This window comes from Mesoplodon densirostris, chromosome 20, assembly GCF_025265405.1.
Source record: "Mesoplodon densirostris isolate mMesDen1 chromosome 20, mMesDen1 primary haplotype, whole genome shotgun sequence".
Lineage (NCBI taxonomy): Eukaryota > Metazoa > Chordata > Mammalia > Artiodactyla > Ziphiidae > Mesoplodon > Mesoplodon densirostris.
Genome location: NC_082680.1, coordinates 27,267,689 through 27,293,975, shown reverse-complemented (window position 1 = coordinate 27,293,975; position 26,287 = coordinate 27,267,689). Strand labels below are relative to the sequence as shown.

The 26,287-nt window shown below is 38.2% G+C and overlaps 1 protein-coding gene across 2 annotated transcripts in view; it reads right to left on the bottom strand.

Moving 5' to 3' along the window:
- The window catches only part of UNC5D (unc-5 netrin receptor D), a 620,692-nt gene that overhangs the window by 279,310 nt on the left and 315,095 nt on the right, over nucleotides 1-26,287 (bottom strand). The window lies entirely within an intron of this gene.

Below are 26,287 nucleotides of genomic sequence, written 5' to 3'. Positions count from 1 at the left end.
ACAAATCATAAGTAATGAAATTGAAACTGTGATTAAAAATCTTCCAACAAACAAAAGTCCAGACAAGATGGCTTCACAGGTGAATTCTATCAAAAGTTTCGAGAAGGGCTTCCCTGGTGGCACAGTGGTTGAGAGTCCGCCTGCCAATGAAGGGGACGTGGGTTTGTGCCCCGGTCCAGGAAGATCCCACATGCCGCAGAGCGGCTGGGCCCGTGAGCCATGGCTGCTGAGCCTGCGCATCCGGAGCCTGTGCTCTGCAACGGGAGAGGCCACAGCAGTGAAAGGCCCATGTACTGCAAAAAAAAAAAAAAAAAAACAAGTTTCGAGAAGAGCTAACACCCATCCTTCTCAAACTCTTCCAAAGAACTGCAGAAAAAGGATCACTCCCAAACTCATTCTGAGGCCACCATCATCCTGATACCAAAAGCAGACAAAGATACTACAAAAAAAAGAAAATTACAGACCAATATCACTGATGAATATACACTCAAAAATCCTCAACAAAATACTAGCAAACAGAATCCAACAACACATCAAAAGGATTATACACCATGATCAAGTGGGATTTATCCCAGGGATGCAAGGATTCTTCAATATACGCAAATGAATCAGTGATGCACCATATTAACAAATTGAATAAAAACCATATGATCATCTAAATAGATGCAGAAAAAGCTTGACAAAATTCAACACCGATTTATGATAAAAACTCTTCAGAAAGTGGGCATAGAGGGAACCTACCTCAACATAATAAAGGCCATATATGACAAACCCACAGCAAACATCATTCTCAATGGTGAAAAACTGAAAGCATTTCCTCTAAGATCTGGAACAAGAAAAGGATGTCCACTCTCACCACTATTATTCAACATAGTTTTGGAAGTCCTAGCCATGGCAATCAGAGAAAAAAAGAAATAAAAGGAATACAAATTGAAAAGAAGTAAAACTGTCACTGTTTGCAGATGACATGACACTATACATACAGAATCCTAAAGATGCCACCAGAAAACTACTAGAGCTAATCAATGAATTTGGTAAAGCTGCAGGATACAAAATTAATGCACAGAAATCTCTTGCATTCCTATACACTAATGAAGAAAAATCTGAAAGAGAAATTAAGGAAACACTCCCATTTACCATTGCAACAAAAAGAATAAAATACCTAGGAATAAACCTATCTAGGGAGACAAAAGACCTGTATGCAGAAAACTATGAGACACTGATGAAAGGAATTAAAGATGATACAAACAGATGGAGAGATATACCATGTTCTTGGACTGGAAGAAACAACATTGTGAAAATGACTATACTACCCAAAGCAATCTACAGATTCAATGCAATCCCTATCAAACTACCAATGGCATTTTTCACAGAACTAGAACAAAAAATTTCACAATTTGTATGGAAACGCCAAAGACCCTGAATAGCCAAAGCAATCTTGAGAAAGAAAAACGGAGCTGGAGGAATCAGGCTCCTTGACTTCAGACTATACTAAAAAGCTACAATGATCAAGACAATATGGTACTGGCACAAAAACAAATATAGATCAATGGAACAGAATAGAAAGCCCAGAGATAAACCCACGCACCTATGGTCAACTAATCTATGACAAAGGAGGCAAGGGTATACAATGGAGAAAAGACAGTCTCTTCAATAAGTGGTGCTGGGAAAACTGGACAGCTACATGCGAAAGAATGAAATTAGAACACTCCCTAACACCATACACAAAAATAAACTCAAAATGGATTAGAGACCTAAAGGTAATACCGGACACTATAAAACTCTTAGAGGAAAACATAGGAAGAACACTCTTTGACATAAATCACAGCAAGATCTTTTTTGATCCACCTCTTAGAGCAATGGAAATAAAAACAAAAATAAACAAATGGGACCTAATGAAACTTAAAAGCTTTTGCAAAGCAAAGGAAACTAAAAACAAGATGAAAAGACAACCCTCAGAATGGGAGAAAATATTTGCAAACGAATCAATGGACAAAGGATTGATTTCCAAAATATATAAACAACTCATGCAGCTCAATACTAAAAAAAACAAACAACCCAATCCAAATATGAGCAGAAGACCTAAATAGACATTTCTCCAAAGAAGACATACAGATGGCCAAGAAGCACATGAAAACTGCTCAACATCACTAATTATTAGAGAAATGCAAATCAAAACTACAATGAGGTATCACCTCACACCTGTTAGAATGGGCATCATCAGAAAATCTACAAACAAAAAATGCTGGAGAGGGTGTGGAGAAAAGGGAACCCTCTTGCACTGTTGGTGGGAATGTAAATTGATACAGCTACTACGGAGAACGGTATGGAGGTTCCTTAAAAAACTAAAAAGAGAATTACCGTATGACCCAGCAATCCCACTACTGGGCATATACCCAGAAAAAACCATAATTCAAAAGGACACATGCACCCCAATGTTCACTGCAGCACCATTTACAATAGCCAGGTCATGGAAGCAACCTAAATGCCTACTGACAGATGAATGGATAATGAAGATGTGGTACATATATACAATGGAATATTACTCAGCCATAAAAAGGAACAAAATTGGGTCATTTGTAGAGACATGGATCTATCCAGAGACTGTCATACAGAGTGAAGTAAGTCAGAAAGAGAAAAACAAATACCGTATATTAATGCATATATGTGGAACCTAGAAAAATGGTACAGATGAACCGGTTTGCAGGGCAGAAATAGAGACCCAGATGTAGAGAACATACGTATGGACACCAAGGGGGGAAAGTGGCTGGGGGCGGGGATGGTGGGATGAATTGGGAGTTTGGGATTGACATGTATACACTGATATGTATAAAATGGATAACTAACAAGAACCTACTGTATAAAAAAATAAATAAAATTAAAAAAAAATTGCTGACAACCGTAATTGAAAAGAATACGAAAAAATATATATATGTGTAACAATCGCTTTTCTGTACAGCAGAAATTAACATAACATTATAAATCAAGTATACTTCAATAAAATTTTTTTTTTAAGTTGCTGACAAGTCCCATCCTTTGGAGGGGATTGGGGTGTGGGGTAGTGGTGATGACTTACTTTAATAAATGGTTTTATGGAAGACTGCATGGGTATTTTGGGCTTCAAGGTAAATTTACTTGTAATCTCAATACATTGGCCACTGCTCTATAATTCAGATTATAGTTTTAAACCTGGTGTGAGAAATGCTGATGACTGACCTGCCAACTGTCTTCTCCCACCTGGTAGAGGCATGAAAAGTCATGGACTGAGTTTACTTCTTCGCAGGTGGGAATGGCCACGTGACACCCCTCGATGGCAAATGAGTGATAAACAGAACTTTCTGAGATAGCTTATATTTTCCTGGTAAAAGGAATAAATGTGGTGGGTATCAACCTTTCTATTTTCTTGTTCCTGTCTTAACTGGGGAAGATCACAAGGAAAAGTTGAAGAAGGACACAGAGATACCAGCTCTGACAACAAAGAGGCTGAACACACACCAGGAGGCATGTATCTGCAGATAATTTGTTATTTTTTTAAATCAGGTTTTCTGTTTTTGCAGAAAATACTCCTCACTGATACACCCAGATCTACCTTCTTAAAGCCAGAGCGCCAAGCTTCACTATTAAATCCCAATGCGCTCAGTGTTAAGTAGTTTTGGGGAAGCTAAAAAAACATGGAAATTATGTTAGCAGAGAGAAAAATAAGAGCTGCCACTTATTGAATGGTTACAGGTTATGGTAATGAGGCTTCTACATGGATTAAGTCATTTAAGTTTGACACCATCACTCCAAGGTGGGGACAGCGAGGACCCCCTTTTGCATTTGAGAAAACACTTCGATTACGTGTCTTGTCTAACGTTATGTAGCTTAGTAAGAATCCGAATGCAGATCTGACTGAAACACCTCACAATTCCATTTCAGTTCAAGTGAATGGACCCTTAGTGGTGGAATAAGGTCATTTGGTGAGTGCCTGCCTTATGGCAATTATGTGCAGTTCATAAAACCAAAAGAAATGAGACATAATGTAAGTGGTGAGGAACCACAAGATAAAGTCTAATATTCATCTTAAAGATCGCTCAGTGATCCCTTTGGCTGGACTGTAATTCCAGGTCAGCATGGGTGTGTTATGGACACACCTAGAGAAGGTCTTGAGAAAATATTTTGGAGAGAATCGCACAGCAAGTACTCAACTAATTATATTCAACTGACTAGGCATCCTTTCTAAAGTCAGGAACAGAAAAAGAAGTCAAAGAATAAGCCTGTTTGAGAATAAAATAATGAGAAGGATTTTTCAACGTTGCATTTAGAAATAGTTTCATCTCTTTTAAGCAGGAATATTTAACCACTAAAACTCCAATTAAAATACAAGGAATATACCAGGACACAGTGAACTTCAGCAAAAGTAAAGGGAACGGAACTGGGGCTTTTTTCATTCCATCATGTTTCTAACCATATAAAACTGCCAATGTTGGACTGTTTGAAATGTGAAATTTGTAACAGGACTGGGTACACTGGAGCCCAAAGTCATTTCAAATTGGGAGTCACAAACCCTTGGACCATCAGTGAAGGGTGCTGGCACTCCATGGGGTTAGAGCATAAATGAGGTTGAGCTTCCACAGATTTTGAGGAATTCTAAATTATTTTCATACTTTTTTGCCAAGAGTACTTTGAAACATATTTCATTTCTTTTTTTCTCTTCTATCTCCAAAGTACTCTTATCTTCTCACTGGTACAAAACATGCAGATTTGTTCCCAAGTCCAACCAATGACCCGGCCATAAAGCAAAGTCTAAATCTGGTAAAACCAGAGAACTTTAGGATCAAGTAACCTGATTTAAAGTCTGGTTCAACTCTATTACCTTGGGTAAGTTAATACTGAAGTTCCATTTTTCTCATCCATAAAATGGGTGATAAAAATGTATTAGTATTTTATGATGGTAAAGTGAGATAATATATGTAAAAAATATAGTAAATGATAAAATGTTACATAAATTTAATTTGCCACCGCTACCAATGCCATCAGCATCATTGCCTGGATAAAGAACAGCAAACAAAGGAGAGAGAATTATAATTATTATCTAGATTTCCATTCTAAAACTTATTACCCTAAAATTTATATTTCAATTTTTGTGATGGTTATTATTTTCATCCCAGTGCCCTCATGATATGAACTGTTTATAAACTATCTTTACTCTTTGCTACCCATATGTATGTTAGAGCAATTGTGTTAGGTCAAAAACTCGGAAAACATGCTGTGAGGCATTTATCTATTCAGTAAACACGTAGTGAATGGTTAAACCATACGCCAGGCACATGGTTATCCTGCAAAGCAGTGTAATAATACACAATGGATTTCCTGTTGGCCAGATCCCAAAACTACTGACTTTAACAGGCAAGCAGTTATTAAACGTAGGAAATTGCACAGTATTCCAGGGGCCCCCTCACTGCACTATTTAAATGAAGCAAGTCACCTTAGAAATAGCTCTTTAAATTCCATTCAATGTCTGGGAGCATATTTGGTGCACGGCAATGTCCAAGTCAGAGCAGAAAGCCATACCAGGGAAACCAAGTTACATAATCTAAGACAACACAATAGAGCTGGGTTCTCTGCTTTTGTTTATGTAAGTATGACTTGTCTCCATATGGTTACTTAATTAGATGGGGGATGCACTGTATCCATTTAATGCAGAACAGCCAGAATTTTACATACCAAATATTTAATGCGATTTATGAAACACAGACTCTTCCCCCAGGCCCCAATAAAACCTTTTTTTAAACTCAGAAATTATCTGCCTTCTTCCCAACCTCTAATAAAAATGGAAATGTTTTATATCACTGCATGTGCATAGTTCTTGTTACCTGTGTCATTCTCATACATGGTCTAAGACATTGTTCCATTGAGCAGATCTTAAATTCTGCAGAGTAGATGGTAAACAACACTTCAGTGCATTCAAAGGAATCTGAAGAGACCTTCTTAGTTCCTCACACAAGAAACTTCAGAATTCAGTAGAGCTTATAAAAGCACATTCATCATTCCCCAGCTTATCACAATTTACCTTAATATATTCAATCTTTTTATTAAATTGACATACGGGTACATGCGCACTCAGGTTAGACCGTGTTCTAGGTACGGGACATTGAGTCGAAAGGTAACTAAGGGGGCTTCCCTGGTGGTCTAGTGGTTAAGACTCCACACTTCCACTGCAGGGGGCACGGGTTCGATCCCTGGATCAGGAAACTAAGATCCGGCATGCCATGTAGCACAGCCAAAAAACAACAACAACAAACACTAAGACATAGTTAATTTCCTCAAGGAGTTCTCAGATTAGAGACAAATAATTATAGAACAATGACAAGCATGCTACCAGCATACTGGAAGTATAAACAAAATGTCACAGGGCACAGAGGAGAGAAAGCCTAACTTTCCTTGGGATGGTCTGTGGCAGGCATCTCGGGGAGGGTTACGTTTCAGCATAGTTCAGGAGTTGAAAAGGAGAACACATGGGGAAGGCATTCCAACTGAGGTCATGGTACATGCACACGTGTGCCATGAGTGCATGGAATGGCAGTTGAAGAGTTACAAAGAGTTAAATATCGTTTTCCTTATAACTCACAGTTGGAAGAGTTGACTGACATTTGTACTAAACTATGGGACCTACTTGGCTCTAACATCTCTTATTTCTATGCACCTTCCTTTAAGTTTTCTGAGACGTAGACAGAGTAACCAGCATATCAAAGAAAGACAGCTGTCTTGGTTTATAGCATGAGCCCTAAGGCCAGTTTAAAGTAATTCCCTGTGCATGCTTTCAATGAGGAAGAAACAATGTTTGTTCTAATATGGAGGAAGGAGTTATTTTCTTTTAGCCACACTATCACAATTGACATTTCTCCCAAGACCACAGGGGAAGTTGTTTTGTTTTGGTTTTTTAAATCATCCACTATTTCAGCTCTTGCTTGAGTCATCTACAAAACTGACTTCTGAAACTGGGTCAAAGCCAGAGATTTTACACTAGTTCTGATGGTGCCTTGTCCCTTAGTGGAAACAAGCAACGTGAAATCAGATTCAGCACGCGACGCCTGTTCCCGTAATAAGAGTTTGTCCAAAGGGATTCTAAAGTAAGAGGCCAAATTTAGCCCAATGGTTTTCTATGTGTGGTGGGATTATTGGTGATTTAAATTTTTATTGTTTTGCTTTTTCAACATTTTAAAATGTGTTCTTAAATAAACACTTAGAATCAGCACACACACACACACACACACACACACACACACACTTTTCTATTCCAGTGAAGGAATATAAAAGGCTCTGTAAGCTAAACTATGGCAACATCTAGATTTTACTTCATGGTGTCTAACTTCTAGTATATTGAAATTAATCAGGACAAAAACAAACAAATATGTCCCTAGGGGGGGAAATGGAAAAAATTAGACTGTAAGGTTGATAAAAATTATTTTAAAATGTAAAAATAAAAGGGTAATATTTTATTGAAAACAGTGTTCAAGATGGAGCTTAAAAATTGTTTAAGTTTTCCCCCCCATAATGGATACATTTAAGTATGAGTGTGGGCCATTGATTAGGTTTCAAATTCATCTGAAAACCTAGTGGGATTTGGGAAAGGCTTTGCTTTCAGAGTGTTATCACTTTTCACTTGTAACTGACAGTTTTCAAGAGTGAGGCCATTCATAATTATGGAAGAACGGTCGTTTTAATGCAACACTGAATGACAGAAAACCAAACAATCCAACACCATTCTCATATTTTTCATTCTTGGAAAATTACCTTTCAGGAAGAGCTTGGTGTTTTATGTTCTACACGTTAACACAGCAGGGACTTTCAATCTTTTTATGACAAAAACAAGAAACAAAAGAGGGGAAACAAAAACATAAGGAACAGACACTAAATTCTCTTAGAAATAAATACACTTCCATTAGATGTCAGGTCACATTTAAAAAAACACTCAGACTGTGACCATTTAGTCATATATCTGAATAAATATGGGCTGATTTAACGGGAACATGGTTTGATACAACTTTTTCTATGTGACCTTGACTCAGGCAAAATAGAGTGGGAGTTCATCTTCGATAAAATCTGGGCCAGTTCTCTTATCCTAGAAACAATTGAGGCCCTCAGAGGTTCAACAACTTGCTAAAGAGCTCTAAGGAGCAGACTTGGTTGAAATCTCTCTACTGACATCTACTAGAGTATTTTCCCCATTATATATGCTGCTTTTGTCTGGGCAGGACACAAATGATTAAATTTACAACTACATTTTGTATCAATGTCTACTGAGAAATTCTACCGAGCAAACAATCTTGTAAAATCTCTTTTATGATGACATTGTAACTTGCAAATATTCTTGTAAAATCAAATACAATGCAAAAAAATCTAACATTTTATGACGTATTTTCTATTGAAAATCATGGCTTATTATACAATGCTACATTATAGAAAAGTACAAATAATATATGTATTTTAAAAAAACATTGTTATCCCTAGTCACCAAGTTCCCAAAGACTAATACTATTAATAATTAGGTGTCTTTCATTCTCTCATCTTTCTTTTTCAGATGTATATTTAATATTTTGGCTTTCTGTGAATAGGATATATATATATGTATGTATACTTCAAGATAGTATCTCATTTTGTCTCATAGTATCTCATGGTATTATTAACTTTTCATTAAACCAATTCTTAATGACTGAGAGTAGGTATGTCAGTTTGTTCTTGGTAGTTCCTTACTTTTTAACATTCGTTGTTTCTAAATGTTAGGTTTATAGCACTGATATTTTAATTCTCCACTTATCATCTATATCCTGATTACACATGAATATATATCTTTAGCAGTTCTCTCTGCAGCTTCAAACCTATACATTAAATTGCCTCTAGATGTATTCACCTAAATGTCCCCATAGATCTCACAGACTTCTTATGCCTAAAACAGAACTTAGGGCTTAGCCCCTCATACCTACTATTTGGCCCAGATGCCCTAAGTCAAAGAATAGTCCTAATATTCACTAAGTCCCCCAAGCTAGAACCTGTAGGTCGCCTACTTTTCCTTTGCTCACCCTCCCACATCCAATTTAACACTAAGCTCTATTGGTTCTGTCTCCTAAATTCACGACCAGCTCTTCATCCCTATTCCCACTACGCTGGCCACCACCATCATTCCCCTCAATCACTACAACTGGTCCTGTCTTCATCATCCTTCTTGATTGCCCTCCTTCAATCCATCCTACACGCAGAATGAACTTTGTCAAATGCAAATTCAAACATGTCATTCTGTCTTAAAAACCCTCCAATCCTTTGGATAAGATTCCTATTTTCTGACATGGCTTTCAAGCAAGACCTTTCATGATCTGGTCTGTGCTTACATCTCTAGCTTCATGCCAAATCACTTTACCACAAGGAGGCTAGAGGGACTATTGCTCAGTTCTTTCAGGGGTGAAATGCTCTTCCTCTGAGACTAGCATCCAAGTTTTCCCTTCTGTGCAAAGTACTGTTTTGGCCCTCTTTTGCTTAATAGCCCGTTCTTATCCTCAGGGTTCAGCTTAGTTGGCACATCATATATGAAGCCCTTCTGGAACAACAAAAATTCTGGGTTACCTTCCTTTTCTCTCTCCTTCCATAATGCTTTGTACTAATACACAGTTTTCCATATATATCAGTGCACCTTCCTCTAGATTTTAAGTTCCATGAAGGCAAAGAGTGTGATATTCCAAATAAATAATTACATAGATAAATGAAACTGTGATGAAACTTTTGACTGTTATCTTTGCAATAAATATGTACTAAGTGCATATCACGTGTGACTAAATGTATTTTCAAAAGGACAACTGACATTACCACCAGCATTATAGGAGTTTACCAATTTTCTTCATCCTCACCACGAAAACATGTTTGGGGAATATTTGTTAATTGATGGGTAAAACAAATATTGTTTAACATATACTTTTTGATTACTAGCAAACCTGACTATTAAAGAAGATTCAACTATTCTCATTTACTTTTTATGAATTACATATTCATTTTTCTTACCATTTTGATTTTGTTTTATAGATTTTTTTTTTTTTTTTTTTTGCAGTATGCGGGCCTCTCACTGTTCTGGCCTCTCCCATTGCGGAGCACAGGCTCCGGACGCGCAGGCTCAGCGGCCATGGCTCACGGGCCCAGCTGCTCCACGGCATGTGGGATCCTCCCGGACCGGGGCACGAACCCACGTCCCCTGCATCGGCAGGCAGACTCTCAACCACTGCGCCACCAGGGAAGCCCTGTTTTATAGATTTTTAGGAAGTTTAACTGTATCATCTCTAAAAGTAAAACAACTTGAATCTAAAACATGTATAGCTTCTATTGTTTTAGTATCAAGTGCTAAGCAATACCAAGAACACCTTACTTTTTATGTTATTTCCTCCAATCCATTCATTCCTTTATTCATCTCCAATGTGGAGTTACAGCCATCAAGAGATCAGTTGCACTATTCCAAAATCAACAACATTGACAAGAATGGCTAGCTCTAGACTCCAAAAAAAGGTCTTATGCAGGAAAAAAACTGACATCTTTCAAAAAAAATCAGTATTTTATGTGCGAGATTCATAAAGAAGAGCAAAAGGAACAGGATTTGTCTTCCATTTCTTAATGAGATGACCTTCTTTGCACAACAAAGTCCTTCTTCTTCCAACGTCTTCTAAGACGTTGATAGGAGGATGAAACTTTGATGCTCATGTAAAAGCCTTTCATTCCTTTGTTATTTTTCCTAATACACAGGTTTAGTTGAGCCTGCTGGGATGTGGGATCCAGCAAAGACGGACAGTACACCACATGGCACTAGTGACCAACAACAGAAGCTGTATCCTGATTTGATGTGACAGTTACCTGACTGGGAGGTGGAACGTGCACAATAGAGGGGGCTTACTTTTTTCATTCTCCTTAGACAAGCTGCTAGACACCATCGGAAACAGATTTATACCAAGTTGTATTGAAGCACAAAATATTGTTCCCCCTGATAACTTTTATCAAGGGGCAGCCTGATGCAAGGAAACTGATGTGGGCTTTGGAGTTAGATATCTGGCCTAAGATCATATAACTCATTAGTAAGAAAACCTGGATTTGAATCTAACGCTAAGCTACTTTACCCTTCATAGTATTTCATGTAGAAAGAGAATAATATAGTATTATAAGCCTATTAGGATATTATATGGCATATTAGGCAATCAATAAATAACAAATTATTGTTAGCACATTACTGTAATTATTAAACATAAACTAAGGGATGGATGGATGGGCAGAGGATGAAAATGTAGTAGATTTTCATCCTGTAGATTATTTTGTTTGCGAAGAAGAAACTGTCAGAGCAAGAGCCCAGTCTATTCAGCAGCACTTCAAGAAATGCCTGAAAATTTTACATACCTTTTCCTTACAACGCTATATCTAAGATCGAAACCCAGTGGCCAATACTGGGGACCTGGATGTGCTTGGAAGATTAAGGTCACTCATCTTTGCTGGAATGTGTTTGGACAAGAGCTTTACGTACATCATTTGAAGACCTGAAGTTGTACCTTGAGAATCTGGCATCTGACTTAAGGAATTTCAGGGGGAAAAAAAGCAACAAAAAAGCCTACTATACTTGAGCAGCTTAGTATTACCTAATCAGCTTAATTGCACTAGGGTGAAGCCTGGTATGCATACTGTCAGCAAGAAGAATGGGAGAAAAAGAACACTCTAACAGAGAAGTTTAATTGCTTTATGTGATTCAATTTAGCTGTCTCAGCATCCTCCTCCATGTATAAATGAATATGAATCAATCATGTGAATATTGTTAGGCCGTTCCTGTTTGCTGTTTGTCATCAGTAGGTGGATAGCTTGCAGGTACCTATAGCCTATGGCAAGCCCTTAGCTTTCTTGGTACCTAGGGTCTGGGTGAGGAGAGCAGAAATTACCTGTGCTACTATAGAACAAGTTTTAAAACTAAAAGAAACAACCAACACTAGAGTTGGTACTTTGGCGGCAGATATTAAACCATCAATTAAATGCGGCCATGTGCTCTAGAAGGAATGAGATGTTCCCCAACATTTAGAGGTGACTTCTAGAGCAGCAGTGGGTAGTGCAGAGCGGAAGACAATGTTCTTGTTAGGTAAGTTGGGATAGGAAGGGAGAGGAAAGAATGGGTATTGATATGTTGAGACAGGCTGGGACCCTGGACCCTTTGCTGCAGTGCTTGCACCTGGACAAATATCTCCACTAGCGTCAAAATACAAAGAAACTCTTAAGGGACTAAAAATAACTGTGTGCATGCACAGTTGGGGCAAACTATAGACAACAAGATACAAAAAGACCAAAAACCCAACTACGACTTCTGAGGAGCCAGGAGCAAAAACAGGGTGTCTGTAGCAAAAGCAGTGTACTGTGCATGGCTCCTGCACTTAACACATCATTTGAAGACCTGAAGTTGTACCTTGAGAATCTGGCATCTGACTTAAGGAATTTCAGGGGGGAAAAAAAAGCAGTAACAAAAAAGCCTACTAAGGTGGGTTTAGGGGTGGGCAAGCCACCTAAGCCACTCCTCCGGCCTGACCCCTGGATACATCCCTACCCTCACCCCATATAAGGAACCAGCTTGCCCCTCTCAGGGACGGAGCAAGGGAACATGTTGCTTGTTTTCACTCCCCCCTGCTACAGCAGAAGCCTCAATAAAGCGTTGCCTGAATTTCTTGTCTGGCCTCTGATCAGTTTCTATTGATTAAAGAGGGCCAAGAACCCAGGTCAGTAACATCATTGCACTATCATTTTTTCCTCCTATCTCTATCTTTTTTGTAGTCCTAACATACATTAAAACAAGCTCACAGACATAGAGAACAGACTTATGGTTGCCAAAGGGAAGGGGAGATGGCAGAGGGATGGAGTGGGAGTTTGGGGTTAGCAGATGCAAACTATTATATGTAGGATGGATAAACAACAAAGTCCTACTGTATAGCACAGAGAACTATATTCAATACCCTGCAACAAACCATAATGGAAAAGAACATGAAAAGGAATGTATATGTATGTATAACTGAATCACTTTGCTGTAAGCAGAAATTAACACAACACTGTAAATCAACTATACTTCAATAAAAAAAAAATCTAGCACCATCAACCCAAAGGCTCTCAAACAGGAGGCCAAAGGTGTTTACAGTCGATTAGGGTTAGGATTCAACATCATAACTGCAAAACAGAAATAAAGCACACTTAGTACCTCTATCTGAAGACAACAATGTCAAGACATTAAAAATCAGTGTTAAGACAGTGCTTAAAGTTGGCAGGACGATGTACACAAAGCACAGCAATGCCGGAGGAAGCTAACAAGAGCAACATTACAAGTCGCTTATTGGAAAAAACCCTAGGTAAGTGCTATGGTACCATTTCATCACTAATATATAATTCCTAGGATGCAAAACTGAAAAAGCAAATCTGATTGAGTCTCAGAGCAAAATAATTTTAAATGCTAATTTTTAGAATTAGAAGTATATAAGGTTATTTGGATTAGTGGGGGGTTGTGTACAATGTTTTAGGGGTGGGGAATGTGGCCTCATGAAACCTACATGGAAATGATTCTTTCCACTGAATGGATGATAATGTCAACTCTAAAAATGACTAGTTGATTCCAGAAATCCAGGAAACCTCACGGGCTGTTGTCCATCTTTTGGGAAGGAGCCACTGCAGTACAGTGATTATCACCACATAGAAGGGATTCAAATCAAAACACCACCTCCTTGGTCATCTGCTCTATGCAACGCCACTGGCAAGACAACAGAATAGCTCTGGAGGTTCTTAAAGGGAAAAGAGAAGATCCTCAAAGTCTCAATTTGGAACAAAGAGAAAAAAAAGTAACCAAGGAGCCTACAATTGTTTACTACTCAAGGTCTCAGAGTGCAATTTACAAGGTGTTTCTTATTTCTTTGAGTTTTTCCCCAAGTGACCTCCCATTACAAAGAGAAACCCAGAATGAACTGTGATGAAAGTGAAGGCACACAAAGTTTTGACCGATGATGAATACAAGTAATGAATTACTCTTCAGACTGAAGACCAAGCCAGGGAGAAAGCTAGTGTGCCTGGCCACATGGTTATAGGACGGAGGCAGACACGGAGTGTATTGAAAGATGAGCTATATCAGAACATGCAAACACTTAACTGGAGCAAACTGGGCATTCACGGGACATTAAAAAAAATGGGGGAGGGACATTTGAGTACTCAGTAAAATATCAACATATTTAAGGTAAGCATTTATCTTTCCTGGTTAATTCCCACTTCCTGTATGGCAGAAAGTAGAAATATCTTCTTCATATGAGAAGACAAAATAAATTCTTCATCTCTCAACATTTAAAATTCTTAGAAATAATTCTGCAGGGATTAAGATGTTAACATTCCAAAACACCAAAATAACTCACTCATCTCACCTTCCACCCTGAGGTCCCCATCCTACCCCACACAAATCCCAGATGGAACAGCTGTGACAAGCTCAACAACTCAGGTGGCGTATTCCTCTACCTAGGAGTCCACTTGGCTTCCAAAGTAATAAATGCTTCTGAGGCCGTGTTTGCGTTACAGAACATGGCGAAATGGATGAGACAAGTTCCCGCTCTTATTATAACTCTGGTGGCCAAGGACTCCAGGGGCCACTTTCTGAAGAATGTACTACTCCCCCTATGACTGCAGGGAACAGCACGAACCTTCAAGATCAATGTGGACCCAAGGTTTGGTTGTAGGTCTGGGCTTGCCACAAATGCAGATTATGGGTTTTCTATTAGTTAGTGGAAGACACTAGATTTCAGTGAGATTAATTATACATCAAAGCAATGTTCTCAAATGACAACAGTAGACTTAAAGGTAAAACTACTAGAACAGAATTGTGCTTTTTCCCTTTGTCTCACAGGCAACTATTTCATGGCTGGGGCACTGTCACGCTGCAGTGATTCACAGAAGAATGTAATGTTTAATGAGCCAAATATGGAGATAATTATGCCACTTATAATTGGGACACACACAAAATAAGACCATATTTGTAGACTCTATGAACATTCTAGGGCAGGAGAGAAAAGATTTTCTTTTTTAATAGCTGAACTGGATTTTACTATGACTAAAAACTTTGGAAGTAACACATTGCCTTTCTGCCCAATTAAAACAAGTTAAAGAGCTGAAAGAGTACATTCTTAATTTTAGAAGTTCTTTTAAGTTGCTCTGAAACTCCAACTTGATTTTATCCATGGGACCCTCCAATAATCAGATCTGTCAGTTCTTAAAAATCATCTATTGATACATAATTATCTATTGACACAGACATGATATATGTCTTCATAGTTGCTTTTCTTGATTGTGAATTAATGTTCTAGATAAGCCAAAACAACGATGCCATTATAATTATGAGTAAAAATAGGTCTTAAATCACAAAAGTAGATAAACAAGGAACTCTTTCTAGATCTGTTTAATATACTTCACTATGATAAGCTGGTAGACAGCAAAGAATCATTACTTGGTAAATGCTCTATAACCAGGTTTCTGTAAGTATTTAGAGCAAAGGTAAAAGTCAACATCATGCTGTGTTTTTGAAAACACATGTCCTTAAAAAAAAAACTTTAGATGGATAGTTGGGGTGTCTTTGTTATAGAAAAAGCAGAAAGGGGCAGAGTGGTCTAAATCTATCTTTGTGAACACTGCATGTTAATGCTAGAAGGCATTCTAGAAATCATCCATTTTAACTCATTTTACAAACAAGAAAAGTGCCAATCGTGGGATCTAAGTAACTTGCCCAAATTTACTAATCTAGTTAATGGCAGAGTCAAGATTAGGGGACTGGAAACACCTCTCTTAAGAAACAGAGTTCTTTCTACCATGGAATACTGAGATTCAAGTGAAAAAATCTGACATTTAAACCCCAAAATGCCTTAAACTATTTCATTCCTTCTAGTTGAAACTTCCTCTCTTTGCATAAACAGCTTGCAGGGTAAAAATATCCCAAGGCATTTTAGGAATTGGTTGCAATCGCAGTACTCATTGTAATCATCTTCGAAAACTCTTGGAGTTCTGTGAGGGCTCCACTGATCAGAAAAAGGGCAAGTGAAACGTCTCTCTTTGAGGGAATTTAGAGTTGGCTCCACATGAGAGCTCATCAAAGACTAGGAGAATTGAGTTTGGATCAGATTATTGCCAAGTGGGTGCAAAACTGATTAGAAAAGTGATTCCTTGAATCTGATTTTAGGCATCCAAGTACCATGCCAGTTAGCTAGAGCATTGTCACAGAATTTATTCCAAAAATAGTCACAGAACAAAATAAACATTTTAAAATGTTAATTATCAGAATTAGCAGATATTATATGAGGATATTAGGGTTAGTGGGGGTGTTGGGTACAGTGTCTTGGGGAATGGGGGACATGGAGAATGGATTTAAGACTTTGGATACTCCACCAATCATGTGAATTGCTCCTCAGGGGATGTGAAGTTTTAACATCTGAGCTAAGCACACAGAGCCTGATGGTTGATCACTGCTCTAATTTTTAGAAACATTTTGATTAAGGCTGGGTTAATAAAGAGTTTGTTCATTAAGGTGCTGATGAGATGCAATTTAGATAAGTGTGTCACAACCTTAGAGCAGCCACTAAAAATGTCATGTAACTTTTACAATTTTGAAAAGGGGGCATATAAAAACAGAAACACGTATAAAAGAGGTCAATAGGGATGTTTCAGATGGAAAAACAATCATGTAACCCAGGGATATACTACTACTTTTTAAGATTCAAAAGGGATTTCAAACGAGGTTCTCACCTACCAAACTGAGTGCATTCGTGGGGTTGGAAATCACAAATTAAGATCAACTTTTGCTAATATCTGTAAGGAACCTATGGGAGAAGTCGGGGAGACTGAGCATTTTCTTAGCTCTTTTTCCCCCCTCCCTAAGTTTATCAGCTAAATTTTATGTCATTGATGCCATTCCTCTTGACATAATCAGTCCTAAAACATAGCTCTTTTCCATTTCTTAAAAAAGAAAAAAAAATGCACAGCAAAAGATACCATCAACAAAATGAAAAAGCAACCTACCAAATGAGAAAATACTTGCAAATCATATATCTGATAAAGGGCTATTATTCAAGATATACAAAGAACTCATACAACTCAATAGCAAAAAAAAAAAAAATTCCTATTTAAAATGGGCGGAGGACCTGAATAGACGTTTTTACAAAGAAGACATAGAGATGACCAACAGGAACATGACAAGGTGCACAACATCACTAATCATCAGGGAAATGCAAATCAAAACCACAATGAGATGTCACCTCATGCCTGTTACAATGGCTATCATCAAAAAGATAGCAAATAACAAGTGTTGAGGATGTGGAGAAAAGGCAACTCTTGTGCACTGTTGGTGGGAATTTAATTGGTGCAGCCACTATGGAAAACAGTATGGAATTTTCTCAAAACTTTAAAATAGATCCAGTAATATCTGGGTATTTATCAGAAGAGAACAAAAACACTAACTCAAAAAAATATGCTTTTCATTAAGGCATTATTTAAAATAGCCAATATATGAAAACAACCTAAGTGTCCATTGATAGCCAGATAGACAAAGAAAATGTGGCATATACATATACAATGGAATATTATTCAGCCAAAACGGAGAAGAATATCTTGCCATTTATGACAACATGGATGAAATTTAAGGGTATTATGCTAAGTGAAAATAAGTCAGACAGAGAAAGACAAATACTCTAGGATCTCCCTTGTATGTTGAATCTAAAAACCAAAGCAAACAAACAAAAAACTGAGCTCACAGATACAGAGAATAGATTGGGGTTTGCCAGAGGCAGGAGGTAGAAGTTGGGTGAAATGGATGAAGGGAGTCAAAAGGTACAAACTTCTACTTATAAAATGAACACTGGGGATGTAATGTACCACATGGTGACTACAGTTAATGACACTGCATCGCACATTTCCAAGTTGCTAAGAGAGCAAACCTTAAACGTTCTCATCACAAGAAAAAATATTTGTAACTATGATGGTGATGGATGTTAACTAGACTTATGGTGATCATTTTGCAATAGATACAAATATAAAGTTATTAAGTTGTACAACTGAAATACAATGTTATATGTAAACTATATCCATAAAAAACCACCAAAACATTAAAAATCAATGCTCAATGAAGTTTACTTACACAAAGTCTTTGTTAGACAGCAGGATTATATTAATGTCCCCAGAGGTGGATGGCATTTAAATTTCAGGAAGACCATTTAAATTGGGTATCAGATTTCCATTTTCATGAAAATAGCTTGTCTACTCCCCCATGTAATTTTGTCATTTTTCTCTCACTTCTTACCCTCACCTATTCCTCCTCGGCCTATTCCTTCTTAAAGGGCAAAACAACAACAAAACTGACTTTTAGGGGAAAAAACTTGCATTCCCTCCATTTTCTAATATATAACAATTCAGATTTGTACAACCTAAAGCTCATTAATGTGCCAGCTAAGCAATGGGCCACCTCTACCGGATGCCCACCCACAGGCCCTCCCTACTAGTCTCTTGGAGGGAATGGAAGCAGTATAAACAGAGCACATGTTACATTAGTGGAAAAATACAGGTCCTTCATAAGGCAGAGAAGGATGCATTCAGATTTTTACTATAAAGTACTTGATGCAGATAAAACTTTTAGTAATACACACTGATTAAAATATATGTAAACATCAGAAATGAAGCATGACAGTAAAAGGAACACACTATTCAACCTAAGAAAACAGAATATTCCCAACACCATGGCTCTGTAATTTTCTGCTGTGATACCATGTGAAACTCAGTGCTAACAACCGCCATTCTGTGCTGTTGGTTTTTTACCTTTCTTTTTTCAGATAATTTCCCCCTTTCTGTTTATGTTTTTACCATATGGGTATACAACCCTAGACAACATATTGTTTAGTTGACTGGTTTCGAACTTTATAAAAATTGGAAGCGTACACTCATTCTTCTGATTAAAAAAAAACTTTGAGATAGAATTCCCCTTCCATAAAATTCACCACTTGAAGTATACAATTCAGTGGTCTCAGTAAAATCACAGATTTGTGTAACTATGACTACAATCTAAGCTTGGACTATTTTTATCACCCCCCCCAAAAGAAATCTTATACCCATTAACAGCTACTCCTCCTCTTCCCCTGACCCCAGCTCCTGGCAATCATTAATCCAATTTTTCTCTCTCTAAATTTGCCTATTCTGGACATTTTACATAAATTGAAGTATACAGTATGTGATCGTTTGTGTTGCGTGGAAGGTTCATCCATGTAGCGTACCTCTAGACTTCCTTCCTTATTATCAAGGAATATTCCATTGCATGGATAAACCATAGTTTATCCATTCATCAGTTGATGGATATCTGGGACATTTTCATACTGTAAATAATGTTGCTATGGACGTTTATAAACAAGATTTTGCACGGACATATGTTCTCATTTCTTTCAGGTATATCTAGGAGTAAAATTGGTGGGTTGTATGGTTACCCTACGCTTAACTCTGAACAACCAACTCTTTTCCACAATGGCTGTATAATTTTACGTTTCTACCAACAATGTATAAAGACTCAAATTTCCCCATATCCTCTTATTATCTTTGTTATTGAATACAGCTTTGTTATTATCTTTCTTTTTGAATACAGGCATCCTAGTGTTAATATGAAGTAGTTTCTCATGGTTGTGATGTGTAGTTCCCTAACGGCTAATGCTTCTGGCCACTTTTCATGTTTATTGGCCATTCTTATTCTTCTGATTGCTTTTTGCCCTCAACGTTGTTTTTAAAATTCATCATTGCCAACGTATGTGGTTGAGGTTCATACATTTCATTGAAGTATTTCATTGTGTGACTATTACTTATCCATTCTCCTGTTAATGGCCATGTTACTTTGTTTTGTTTTGCTATTGAAAACAATCCTGCTATGAATTTTCTTTACACATTTTCTGGCATGCTCTAGTCACCCCCCCTTTTTTTTAATCAACTAAAATGCCTAAATAGTAAAAACTGTAACAACTGTCTTTGTGCAATGTATCAAAAGGCATAACTGGCCAACCTAATAGGCCACATGCTAAGTATAATCTAGCCATGCAATACTATGAGAGTATGTGTGTGTGTGAGTGTGAGTGTATGTGTGTTGTAAATGTGTAAGGCTTGCTAAGCAGAAGGAACACAATATATCATTTCCTGAATAAGGAGACAAATACATATACATGTATACATAAGTATAAACACAGAAGTCACATATAAAAGCTATGAGGTGATCCTATCAGTCCTGTTCACGGCCATCATAAGATTTTTTTTTTTTTTTTTTTTTAGCTTTAAGCACTATAAAACTAAAGATATAAATAAATCTAAAAAAGGCCTGCATTAGAACTACCCAAATGATCTAGGGGAAGAAATCCTAGGAGAAGGATTTAAAGAGACCGCATTCCTGCAGGCTAAGGGAAAAAAGAACTTCACATCAGCATATTGGGATAGAAAGGGTTATTTTAAGACTGGAGTTAAGTACCTGGTCTTCAGTACTTCTGGAGAAAGCAAGAGGCCACGGGGCTTCAGTGACAGAAGTAGGAATTTAGGTCAAATGCTACGAAAAACTTCTGAACTCTAGTGTTCGGAGAAACTAAAATATGTAACCAAAGGGATTTGTGGACCCATACTCTGGTATTTTTTCAAAGGGTAGAGTAGAGAGAAAATCTGTAAAAGGACTTAAATTGAGCCCTGTTCATGGGCAGAGAGGTGCATTACATCAGTGGCATCCAAATCCTTTGACTAGTTCTTCCTTTGGAGTCCATGATTTAAAGGATTCTGCCTAGCAAACGACATCTGTTAAATAATTTCCCCCACTGCTTTTTAGTAATTAAAGAAATATAGAAATTTCCATCAGGACATGAGCCCAGATAAGCACACATTAAGTATGTTCTAGATGCTTTCTAGAGAAAAAAATATATATATATCTAATGAGAGTAGAACAAATCAAATAAGGCGTATTTATGTATTCATGGAATAAACTACTATACTGTAGTCAGCAGGGACCACCAATCGATCTACCAACATGGATAAATCTCAATTTAAGTTAAATGGGAGGAAAAAAGAATGAAACATGTTACAGAAGGATATATTCTGTAGGATTCCATTTCTGTAAATTTTTATAAATTATAGTCATAAAGCAATGCAATGAAAATTATGTACTCACAAGTATATAAATGTATGCTAAAATATGAACATAAAATAGAAGGCTATTAAATTATTGAGAGAAGCTGCTCTTGGGAAGATGGTGAAGGGAAAAGAGACGGAAAGGGGTTTGGAAGAAAAAGCACTTTAATTTTATCCATACTACTTATTTCTCTTGCTAAAAATCTATCAAGCTGATATGGAAAATACTACTACTTATGATTAATAAATAATTAAGAAACAGCAGGGTGAAAGATGGGTATACAAGTATTTGTTTTTTCTGTATTTTTAAAAATTCTCAGAGACAACAGTCAGACTCTCTGATTAATCCATCATTACCAATATAATTCTAGCAAATTTCAAAAATTCCAGCCAAAAGCAGAAAAACGCATTGTGAGTAAAGGCACACTTTCATTATGATTTGTGAACTGTTGAAAGTAGTACACACCCCCAATTGCTCTACAAATCTACAGCATCCTAGGACCCTAGGTTAAAAATTCAGCGGATGGTAGCCCCTCTCTTAATCTCTCCCAGCTGCAGAAAAGCACAGATCCACACACAAACAAGTAAGTGTACCTTCCCGATCTTACTTCCCTCTCTTTAAAAGAGAATGGAAACAAAAAAATAGCCTATTGTCCCCCATGTTAAGATCTGCTTTATTACAGAACTGCCATGACACCAGCAAGAACCAGGTCCTACCTTTTCCACTCTTTTCCATCCATAAATCTGGGTCCCAAATTCTTTGATCCAAACTGCATGACAATCTAGACGTTCTACTAGCCTTCTGGCTGCCTCAAACAGAGAAGTTAAAGGTAGGCACATTTATGAAGTTGGGACAGAACCGTTGGTTTGGGGGAGAAGAAAAATGTTAGAAAATAAGGCAAAGGGACTTGCCTGGTGGCACAGTGGTTAAGAATCCACCTGCCAACGTGGTTCCGGGAAGATCCTATGTGCCGTGGAGCAGTTAAGCCCACGAGCCACAACTAATGAAGCCTGCACACCTAGAGCCCGTGCTCCACAACAAGAGAAGCCCGCGCACTGCAACAAAGAGAATCCCAGCTCGCTGGCCGCAACTAGAGAAAGCCCGCGCTCAGCAACGAAGACCCAACACAGCCAAAAAGAAATTTTTTTAAAAAAGAAAATAAGGCAAAGAGAGGAGACAAAAATCAGTCAACTAAAGAGGCTAGACGACATCAAAGTTTTCAATTATTGTACTGAAATCATCCTGCTGGCAGAGAAGAAAGAATGTAGATCTCTAAAGAGAGTCGGCGAAAATAACAGCAGGACCACGAACAAGACATCTCTCCGGTATCTACTGCATCGTAAAATTCAGCCAAATTTTGAGTTTTGCTTTATAATACATCTCGTGAATAAAACCAAAGCAAAAAAAAAATAATGACCTCCTATTTTCAAGTAAAATTAATACTCGAAAAAGACGTGGCATGTCCGACCTCGGACTCCTTATACACTTGCACACCGCCGCTTACACAGGATGGCACAGCTCTTCTTGGGATGCACAAAGTTATCCTCAAGGACTTGTGCCCAGATAGAGGGAGGAGGAAGCAGCCCCTGCAGGGGCTGAGCCTGAAGGGGAAGGTCTGGGTAGGTGCATCTGCGGGGTGGGGGCGCAGCAGACACAGAGCGAGGAAGAGAGCTGAAGGGTTGATTTACGATCAGCTTTTCGGTTCTGTCTCGGGTGTTCCTGGTGTGAATGCTGTTGTTCCCATCAGTTGAAAATATCATATGGGAAAGGTTATGATCAACACAGTGGCTTTTTGCAGATTGGTGAAGCTCTGTTGGGGTGGCAAAATGCCAAACGACCAGCCAGCTGACACTAATGAGCTGTGAGAGGTACAGCTGAACCCTGAACAACATGGGGGCTAGGGGCGCCCACTCTCTGTGAAATCGAAAATCCAGATATCATTTGTGTCTGCCCCCCACTGAAGCACTGCCTCTGTATCTGCAGTTTCTGCATCTGCCAACTCAGACAACCACAGATCATGTGGCACTACAGTATTTAATATCGAAAAAAAATTTGCATATAAGTGGACACACACAGTTCAAACCTGTGTGATTCAGGCGTCAACTGTACCAATATCCAGTACAAACCGGATCAGACTTTCAGAAGAGAAACACGCAATTCCGTTTGGAGCAAGGCTATTATGCTCACGTTAACAACACGACAAAATGCGTTTAACGATGGAATCTATCTTATTCGAGATTTGTATGCAACTGATCGGAATAAAAAAACGGAAAGATTTCATAAACCATGTCTATGAAGTGGTCTGAGTTCAGAAAGTAATATCTCCAGCTGCATAGTTTTGGGGAGGCTTTTTAGGGAGAGTAGAATTTGAGTTAGGTAACGAGGGGTAGGTAAAATTTGAATTTGATAAAGAAAGATGAGAAACAGCACAAACAAAAGTATGGGGATTAGGAAATCTACAAAGAATGCGTAGGAAATAATAGTTCAGTTTCACTCACTTGGTAAGGTACATGGGAAAATGAAAAATAAGTTAAAATAGCTAAGTCAGAGCCTCATTATCCAGGGACAGGAATGCCAGCCCAAGAATTTTAGCCTTCCCTCTGTGGCAACTGTGGAGTCCTGACATGGCACAGTAAAATCTATGCTCCAGAAAAATTCTTCTGACAGCAGCAATATTACTTATGAAGTCCATAAAGTGTTTGAAGAAACAAGGGAAAAACAGTTTTATATTTATTCTGACAGCTTAAAAGGTTGCTGCCATTACACACGGAATTTTGAAATCTGTTTCTGCTGATTGTACTAATATGCTGAATATACCTAACCAACAACAGAGGAGTGTAAAACTCAACGGAGACAATACATTTCTCGAACCTGAAATCAAATGACAACTTCATCTGTACCCACGGACCGGTACTTCTTTTTGGTTCCATTTACCGGGAAGATGAACAACAATAATTTCAGGCAATTAATTCAGATCTTTGGCAAGGCCACACAAGAGTTTTGCTGAATACAAGAATATTGTTACAGCAAAAAAAAAAAAAGAAAAAGAAAAACATCATTTGCCATGCAGCAAGCTGAGAGTGTGTGTGTATGTGCATCATTGAAGCTAGTCTTTCAGAAATTGCTCTAACCATCAGAAATCCATCCACAACTTCACAGACGCTTTAGCAAGCTGGGCTCTGATATCAGGGTACTAGTTTCATTAGACCTTCTCACTTCTGAAGGATCCACAGTATAAACTTTCAGATCCGGCAACATAATCCCTCTCATCAAATATTTGGGCGATGGGTGGAAAATTGTTCTGCCAGCCGAAGAAGACAAAATCCATTCCTTCTGGCAATTTTCTGCAATGAAAACTCCAGGAATGAATGTGCAATAACTTGTGGAAATTTCAAGTATTCTCACACAAAAGCAGTGTCCTCCAAACCTCGAACTGTAAAGGAACTCCTTGCTTATCTGAAGGTTAAAATGTTGATTTCGCTTTGTGTTTGAATGGCCACTAAAGAAGAAAGTACTTTCAGACTTTTAAAGCCAAAGAAATGTTACATTCAAATAAAGTAAAGGCACGTTGAAAGCTGTACTTGGTTAGTAGCATCTCCCAGGTTGGGATGCAAAAACCAAAAGACCATTTTCTAGCACTAACCCAGCGACGGGAGCTTATCTGCTCAGATTAGGATGCTGCGCACAAGCCAGCCCGGAAATGGATGTCGGGTTTGACTCTTCTTGGTTGGTTGCAACAAGTTCCATCTGCTCTGTGATGCAGAGCTGGATCACTCTGGTGTCCTGATAATGTCTCTTCAAGGTTTCTCTCGAAAGCCCTCGTTTGCTCACTCTCTGTGTAAGAGCTTGGCAGGTGGGTAGGTGATGGCAGGGGAAGCTAAAAGGGTCTGCAGCATGTTAATGATGGAGAGAGGATTGCACACCAGCACTCTAGGTCCTCAGTTTTGCACATGAACTGTTCAACCATTCTTTCCTGTGTGGGGCTTACACTTCTTAGGTCACCTGGCTGCTGAGATGCACGATGGATCCAGCTGAAGGATAGGTGGGGAATGAGGGTTCTACTGAAACACCATACTGAACAAATTAATACTGAACAAATTAATTCAATCTACTTTCTTTAATTTGGAGGCTCTTCCTACCCCCACACCCTTTTCACCGATAGATTTCTTATTTATGTGGCTTGTGTTTGTAATAAGCAATTGATTCCAATTTCCTCAAATGGAATTTTACGCAATCCGTCTGTGAAGTGTATTTTTGCAATGCTTAAAAATGTTAAGTGAATGACGTGAACAAAATGACCAGTTGCATGCATTATTTAGTTTTAAAACGCAAACTCTTTCCAGAGGTTTTAAAAGAACCTATTTAACAGGTAAGTAACCATTATACACAATACCATTCAGTGGCTCAAGGACAATTTCTTTGATGCCTTCTCTGCTTCATGCACCGTGCTAGGAGTGAAATACTGAGTAACAGGAGACAAAACCCCTCCCCCTTCAAGTAGTTGACGTTTTTAGGGCAGGGAGAGACAGATAATATACACATTTTCAACATATTTAAAAATATATAGCATATTAGATGATGACAAAGTTCTTTAGAAAAAATAGAGCAGGGAAGAGACTGTTGGGTAAAGAGGGAATTACAATTGATGACGGTGCGGCTAGAAGGGCTTAGGATGGCAAAGGAGGTAAGAAGGCAATGCAGATTTAGGAAAGAACATTTCAAGCACAGGGAATAGTACATGCAAAGGTCCTGAGGTGAGAGTGTGCCTTTAATACTAGAGAAACCATAGGAAGCAAATGTGGAGAGAGTTGTGTACGGGGGAGGGTGGGGAGGTGGCAAAGGGTAGAGAGGAGATGAGATGAGAATAAGGAAGGGATGGGGACAGCACACATGCAGCCCCTTTTAGGTCCCTGGACTTTGGGGTTTGAGTCTGAGCGAGATTACGAACCTTTGGCATTTCCAGACAGAGGAGTCATGATCTCACTCCCCCCCTCCCTTTTTTTTTTAAACTAGGCAAAGAACTTTATTAACCTTTGTTTCAAACTTTATTCCCAGGCTTCTTCATTTTAATTAGTGGCAAAGAATGAATTGTATACAAGCAAAAACTGGAAA